Source organism: Anabrus simplex, chromosome 3 (genome assembly GCF_040414725.1).
Source record: "Anabrus simplex isolate iqAnaSimp1 chromosome 3, ASM4041472v1, whole genome shotgun sequence".
NCBI classification, from domain to species: domain Eukaryota; kingdom Metazoa; phylum Arthropoda; class Insecta; order Orthoptera; family Tettigoniidae; genus Anabrus; species Anabrus simplex.
The window spans coordinates 469,232,503-469,239,792 of NC_090267.1; the positions used below are offsets into that span (position 1 = coordinate 469,232,503).

Below are 7,290 nucleotides of genomic sequence, written 5' to 3' on the forward strand. Positions count from 1 at the left end.
AGGTTGTTATGTCTTACGTCATGCTGAATTTTCATGACAGGTGTTTCCAGGTTCCAAGTAGTTTATGAACAGCAAATTCAATCAGGGAATTTCAATTCCGGAGTGAATAATTTTGCACTTGGTGTTTTTTTTTTGTTTTAGAACATAGTTTAATCTATATATATATAAAAGCAAGTCGGGCTAGAGCGATGTATATATAAATATTTAAAAATGAAAAAAGACGTGAATTAATGAGGCACTTCCAGAAATCTCAGAAATTTGAAACTTGGTACGGGAGAAACTGATGACCCCAGGATCCCTAGAAAAATCGGAAATTCTCAAAATTCCCTGAAGGGGGCACGCCAGGGGGGGGGGGCTCAAATTTTGGGCTCAGCATAAGAACGCAATCGTATAGTATATCCAAAACGATAACCTATAGGTTTCGTGGGCTTAAAAATTTTCGGGAATTTCCTCATTTTTATCCCCCATCCCCCCAAATGAAGATGGCGGCACAACCTGCCAGACCAGGTAGACAATTGAAATTTGGTGAAATTATAGCTTTTGGTCCCTAACCGACGGGAAAATTCCAAGATGTTCACATTTTTCACTTTTTACCCCCAAAAATATCGAAATAATATAAAAGCAAGTCGGGCTAGAGCGATGTATATATAAATATTTAAAAATGAAAAAAGACGTGAATTAATGAGGCACTTCCAGAAATCTCAGAAATTTGAAACTTGGTACGGGAGAAACTGATGACCCCAGGATCCCTAGAAAAATCGGAAAATTTCAAAATTCCCTGAAGGGGGCACGCCAGGGGTAAGCTGATGACCCCAAGATATGGCCAGAAAGTTCGTCTTATCGTACAATCTGTTTTTCGATTTGATGTACCGTTTAGCAGCAGTTATTCTGTAAATGATGGTTAACATCCTTATACTTCCGTATGACGACTATATTCTTTCATTGACGTCGATTTGTAGCAATCGAGAAAGGGTTTGTCTGCCATTGTTATTAAATACATTAAATACATTGCAAATCGATAGTGACTCTCAGAAGGTGGACTTCTGCTATTGTTTTCAGTCCTCCCCACATCGACTTTGACAGGCAATAAGAATGGGGTCGTCCTCCATCTCTTGTGCACTATTTTAATGCATAAATCCCTTCTCGATTCGACTAGCAGAACTCTAGGGAGCGTGTCTTCCATTTTAAATAAATTGACCCGTCTAAAATGTGACTGACGATAGGCATAGTGGCCTGCTAATTATAATGGAATCTCACCCACTCGGTGTGACTGGCAGGAAGCTGACTGGCATTAGAAAATGCGTCTGCCATTATAAAGATAAGAACGCAACTCACTTTTGACTGGCAGTAAGGAAGGTCCTTGCAAATAAAATAAAAGTTCCTCAACTGTAATCTATCTGAAAGTAGGAATTGGGGTCTGCCATTGTAATGAAACCTCCCCAAATCGATTTTGGCCGCGCACTAGGCAATGGGGTCTGCCGTTAAATGAAAATTACTTTCTTCGTTGTGAATTGCAGTAAACAAGTGGACTTGCCGTTATCATCGCAATTCCGCAAATCACACTTTCATTGGAAACAACGTCTGTGGTTTTCACAATACTGATTCTCGGATAAAGCCAAGACAAACCCAATTTAAAAATCTTATTCACTTAATGTGCACTAATTTACTTCGATATCCGTATACAATGTAGAGTACCGTAGCGAAGCACGGGTACATTTGCTAGTATTAAATAATTTCAAATTCTAAACACTAGTATTTTTTGTTATGTAATACGCACTACCATCACGCATTTTTTTTCAGTGACTTTTAGAATTTTAATTGCACCTGTAAAATGTGGGACATGAGCTTGATTTATAATTTTACCTGTTATTTAAAAGTAATTTTAACTATTAAAATAATTAAAAGTGTCTGTTGCTTACAATTTAGAAAAATATTTCTAAGAAAATTTACGTGGGTCTGTGAGACTTGGGGCCAGCACGTAGAGTGTCAGTGATGCAGGGTTTAACTTCCCGTTTTCCAATCCAACTTTTTAAAATGTTAATTTCTTAACTGTTTGTATAACTTGAGAGAAATGTTCACCGGGATTTTTTTTTGCTAGTTGTTTTACGTCGCACCGACACAGATAGGTCTTACGGCAACGATGGGACAGGGAAGGGCTAGGAGTTGGAAGGAAGCGGCCGTGGCCTTAATTAAGGTACAGCCCCAGCATTTGCCTGGTGTGAAAATGGGAAACCACGGAAAACCATTTTCAGGGCTGCCGACAGTGGGGTTCGAACCTACTGTCTCCCGAATACTGGATACTGGCCGCACTTAAGTGACTGCAGCTATCGAGCTCGGTTGGAGATTTTTTTTACCCTAAGTTGAAATACATGAGAATTGTGAACAATTGAATAGTGTGCTACATATACAGTGTTCAGTATCAAGCTGTGCCCAGTTAATCAACAGAATACAGTTTGTTAACAAATAACTGCATGTGACGTACTGTTGACATTTATCGTACTATAATATTCGCGGCTATTTCAAGCCAATAATTACATCAGTGCCAAACAATCAAATTTGTATATTTCTTAAGTAGAGGCTGTGACTGGGCTTCTAATTTACTTAGAAACAATGCAAATGTTACCACAGCCTCTACTTAAGAAATATACAAATTTGATTGTTTATAAAAAGGTACTGTCAAATACTTTACTCTGAAGATTGTTTCGAAAGGCATCCCTGGTATTTACAGCTCGGGTGTCTTGTAAATCCACCAGATATATATACATGTAAATTTCTCCACTGCAGGGAAAATCATAGATTAATGGATATATTTTTGGACTTAGAATACGAAAAAGTGAGTACCGGGATACTTTGGTTGTTCCTCCCTTATTAGGCATGCCGAGGGGTAGGGTCTACATATAATGCAGCCCTTCATTCCACTCACATGGAGATGAAGACTTCCTATTTATGGAATGGAACGTGTAACATCATGGTCTACGTCCAACAATACGGTAGCTGATCGAAACACAACTTCCGATACCATGTAGCAAGGTAGCCCCACCTATCAACATGTACGTAGAGCACAGAGAGATCTTACGGCGACGATAGGATAGGAAAGAGGTAGGAGTGGGAAGGATGCGTCATGGTATTAATTAAGTTTCATCCCCAGTATTTGGCTGGTGTGAAAAATGGGAAATTATGGGTAACCATCTACAGGGCTGCCGACATGAGGGTTCGAGCCCACTATCTCCCGAATGCAAGCTCACAGCTGCGCGCCCCTAATCGCACGGTCAACTCGCGCGGAGCCATCAATATTTAAAAGATACGTATTACGAGAATAGTTCTCCTGCTTTCGGTAACATTACTGTGTGTGTGTAATGGGCTTTCCTGTGACGCAGAAGAAACGCCAGACAAAGGCAGTGAGAACACGTTCAAAAAAACGGCGCCGTTTTTATCTACTGTATACAGAGTGGTCTGAAACAACATTATGTGAGCGTCACAGCGTTGGTCACAATGATATGTAATTTGAAAAAAATTGCGTCGGTATCTCGCGCACTCTTGTCATTTTATCACTTGTTGAAGTTAGCCAATGAGATCGCTTCGCGGGAGAATTCAAACGAGCTGTACGAGGCGGTGTTGCTAAATCTGCTTTGGCGGCTTGAGAGTTATGACGAGAAATGAGCATCGAACACTAACACACCGTGAGTTTCATCCAATGCCACCGTAGCGTGTTTGCCATGGGCCGAGCATATCAGCAGGGAGGTCCTTGATCCATTCCGTCCCCCGGAAAAGTTTATATCTTCTAATGGCGCTCTCAGGCCGGTCATAAGCTGCGAGCAGATTTAGAAACATCGTCTCGCATAGCCCATATGAAGTCGCTTGCGAAGCGATTTGATTGGCTAAGTTCAGCAGCTTATAAAATTACAACGGCGCCAGATAACTAATTTTATCTTCGAATTGACCACAGAGGGGCTGTCAGGATCAGATTTTCAGCAAGCGCCAGGTAATTGAATAATGTTATAAGAGGAATAGATAATTATATTCATGTTTCGTAGATCTAGAGAAAGCATATGAGAGGGTACCGAGGGAAATGTTGTTCGCCATACTGGGGGACTATGGGATTAAGTGTAGATTATTAAAATCAATCAAAGGTATTTATGTTGACAATTGGGCTGCAGTCAGAATTGATGGTGGAATGAGTTCTTGGTTCAGGGTACTTACAGGGGTTAGATAATGCATTCACCTTTGTTGTTCGTAGTTTTCATGGACCACCTGCTGAAAGGTATAAAGTGGCAGGGAGGGATTCAGTGAGGTGTAAGTATAGTAAGCAGTCTGGCCTATGGTGACAACTTGGTGTTAATGGCAGATACTGCCGAAAGCCTGCAGTCTAATATTTTGGAACTTGAAAATAGGTGCAATGAGCATGGTATGGAAATCAGCTTTTCCAAGACTAAATTGATGTCAGTGGCTAAGAAATCCAAGAGCTGGAACAGGTAGATAATTTCAAGTGTTTTCTCCAAGAACAGGTGGGAACAAAGGCAGGAGGGTACTCGGAATGAGGAGAAAAAGGCTAAGTTAAGAATGAAATCGATTTATGAAGCTGTACGCATAAACCGGCTTCGTTGTGGGATCATATGGGTCGAGAGGAGGAGGGGTAGGTTACAGAAGAGAAAAATGGAGGGTAAGCGAAGTAGAGGGAGACCAAGACGACGATGATTAGAGATTCTAAGGATTTAAAGGTAAGAGGAATATAGCTAAATGTGGCCACAGCACTAGTTGCAAATAGAGGATTGTGGCGACGTTTAGTAAATTCACAGAGGCTTGCAGATTGAACGCCGGAAGGCATGAAGGTCTATGATGACGTATGATGAATTATTTACCAGTATTTCCAACCCTCTAACGCTCATGAACCAGGTTCAAGATGTCCCTGACCAGCCTGTATAGAAAGCAGAGCTCTGGCGCACGGTAATATTATGTGGAAGAAGATGATGGACACTCGTTGCCTGGCTACCACGGTGTCTGCGTTAAATTAATGGCGCTATTTCCAAACAGACTCACAGCCCAAAACCGTATTCATGTATAGTAACTATTCGTCTAAATAGGATGACGCAGTTTACAGTGTTGACAGGTTGATCATGATGATGATCAGTAGCGGCAATTGAGAATTAGAAGTGGTGGGGAGGGCAAAACATGTAGAGACAACAAAAAGTACCCGGGCATGTGTATCTTGGGTGGGCGGAATATATACACGAAACAGAAAAAAAAAAAAATCTATAAAATGGTAAGTTTCTTGAAGCTCTCTGAGGGAATTTCGACAGAGAGGTGAATGTATAATTAAGTGGGGTAATAACACATTAGTGTTTAAGATTCTGATTCAAAATATGCCTACGGCCATACCATGTTGAATACACCGGTTCTCGTCGATTACCGCAGTTAAGCAACATTGGGCGTGTCCAGTACTTGGACGGATGGCCGCTTGGGAACACCACGTGCTGTTGGCTCAATTCCCTTATGCGCCGGCCCCGTGGTGTAGGAGGAGCGTGCCTGCCTCTTACCCGGAGGCCCCGGGTTCGATTCCCGGCCAGGTCATGGATTTTTACCTGGACTTGAGGGGCTGATTCGAGGTCCACTAATCCTACGTGATTAGAATTGAGGAGCTAACTGACGGTGAGATAGCGTCCCCGGTCTAGAAAGCCAAGAATAACGGCCGAGAGGATTCGTCGGGCTGACCACACGACACCTCGTAATCTGCAGGCCTTAGGACTGAGCAGCGGTCACTAGGTACGTCAAGGCCCTTCAAGGGCTGTAGTGCCATGGGGTTTGATTTATACTATACAATAAAACATTCCCCAAAGAAACAATATTACACACGCATTACAATTAAATAAAAGTAATTAATGATTATACAATTAAAAGTCATTTAGTATTTGACTACACACTAAGAAACTAAACTGAACTAATAAAGAGACTGCCAGACTGACGAATGCGCGCGGCAAGTGGGCGAATCATACCTGTGTCCATGATCTCGGCAAAAGTTATATACCCTGATACCCTTCCTCAGAGCACATGCAAAGTGTCCACTACTTGCTCTGGCGTTATACAAATTGGTTAGCCGCGACGAACGACTTTTTCTTGCGTATTTCCACGAATATTTTTAAATTTTTTTAAAGAATATAAAATAAATAATCAGCTGATAAGAACACAGGGCTTGTACAAATTTAATTTCAGTTGGCTAAAATAGAAAATGTAATGCTTTCTCCAGAAAGTAACAGGAAAAGAAGATTCTCTCTACGTGAAATTGGAGGGAGAATAACTCGTGGTGAATTGCATCATTTGATTCAAACTTTGCACGGGAAAGATGGAGAATTAAAAGTCATTTAAGCTCTTAATTCTTTAGGCTTCTTCAGTCGTGAAATTACCAGCGTTTCGCCCCAGTGTAGCAGTGCGCTCTTCAGTTGGAATGCTACACCTTTTCAAGACGCTGGCGCTAGTGCGCCGTTGAGACCACTGTAGGACAATGCAGTGACGGTGCACTAGGGGAGGCATGTGCCTTCACCTGTACAAATTCCTGACTTGGGCCTCTATCAGAAAATAAGTTTCCTAGAAGGAAGCCATAATTTTATTTCATCGATTAATGGCGCTATTTCCCAATACACTCACAATCCAAAAACATAGTCTTATTAACTGCAAATACTCGCACATTAGAATGACGCAGTTTACAACGTTAAATGGTTTTTAATATTTGCAATCGATGAAATTACATTACGGCTTCCTTCAAGGAGCTTATTTTTAAAATTTAAAATCACTTTCGTCTAAATCTGGAATAGCTTCTATTAGAGAGAATGACACATTAATGAATATGAAGCACGCAGATTATAGAATGTGGGGTAAAAATGTATGTAAAAGCAAGAAATGTTACGTACATTCAATTTACAGAGTTTCAATTACTTCTTGCAAACCGTCGTCTTTCATGGTTATGTCTCTTTAATAATTTGACCGGCAAGTATATTTTTGTACCTCTTCAATACCTTTTATCCTTTGGCCTGCATTCAATGATAATTAACCAGCACAGAAACACTTTGAGCAATAAAATGGCTGATGTATTGAGGTAATTCAAGAAACTTACACACACAAAACGACTGTTTTCAAGACGCCGGGCAAAATAGTTATTGTGCGCATGCACGAAACCAGCTACAGCTATGAAAATTGCCTCCTTGGCGATCTGTAAAATTTGGCTTGGCATGGCTTAGGTTAGTGTAGCTTAATTTAGCTTTCTGTGTGTGGTGGCCTATAAGATTTTTTTCAGTTATG

General features: G+C 40.9%; 1 pseudogene; it reads left to right on the forward strand.

The window, feature by feature from the left end:
* Window positions 1-5,362: 5,362 nt before the first annotated feature.
* LOC137499073 (5S ribosomal RNA) lies at window positions 5,363-5,480 on the forward strand (annotated as a pseudogene).
* Window positions 5,481-7,290: the final 1,810 nt, after the last annotated feature.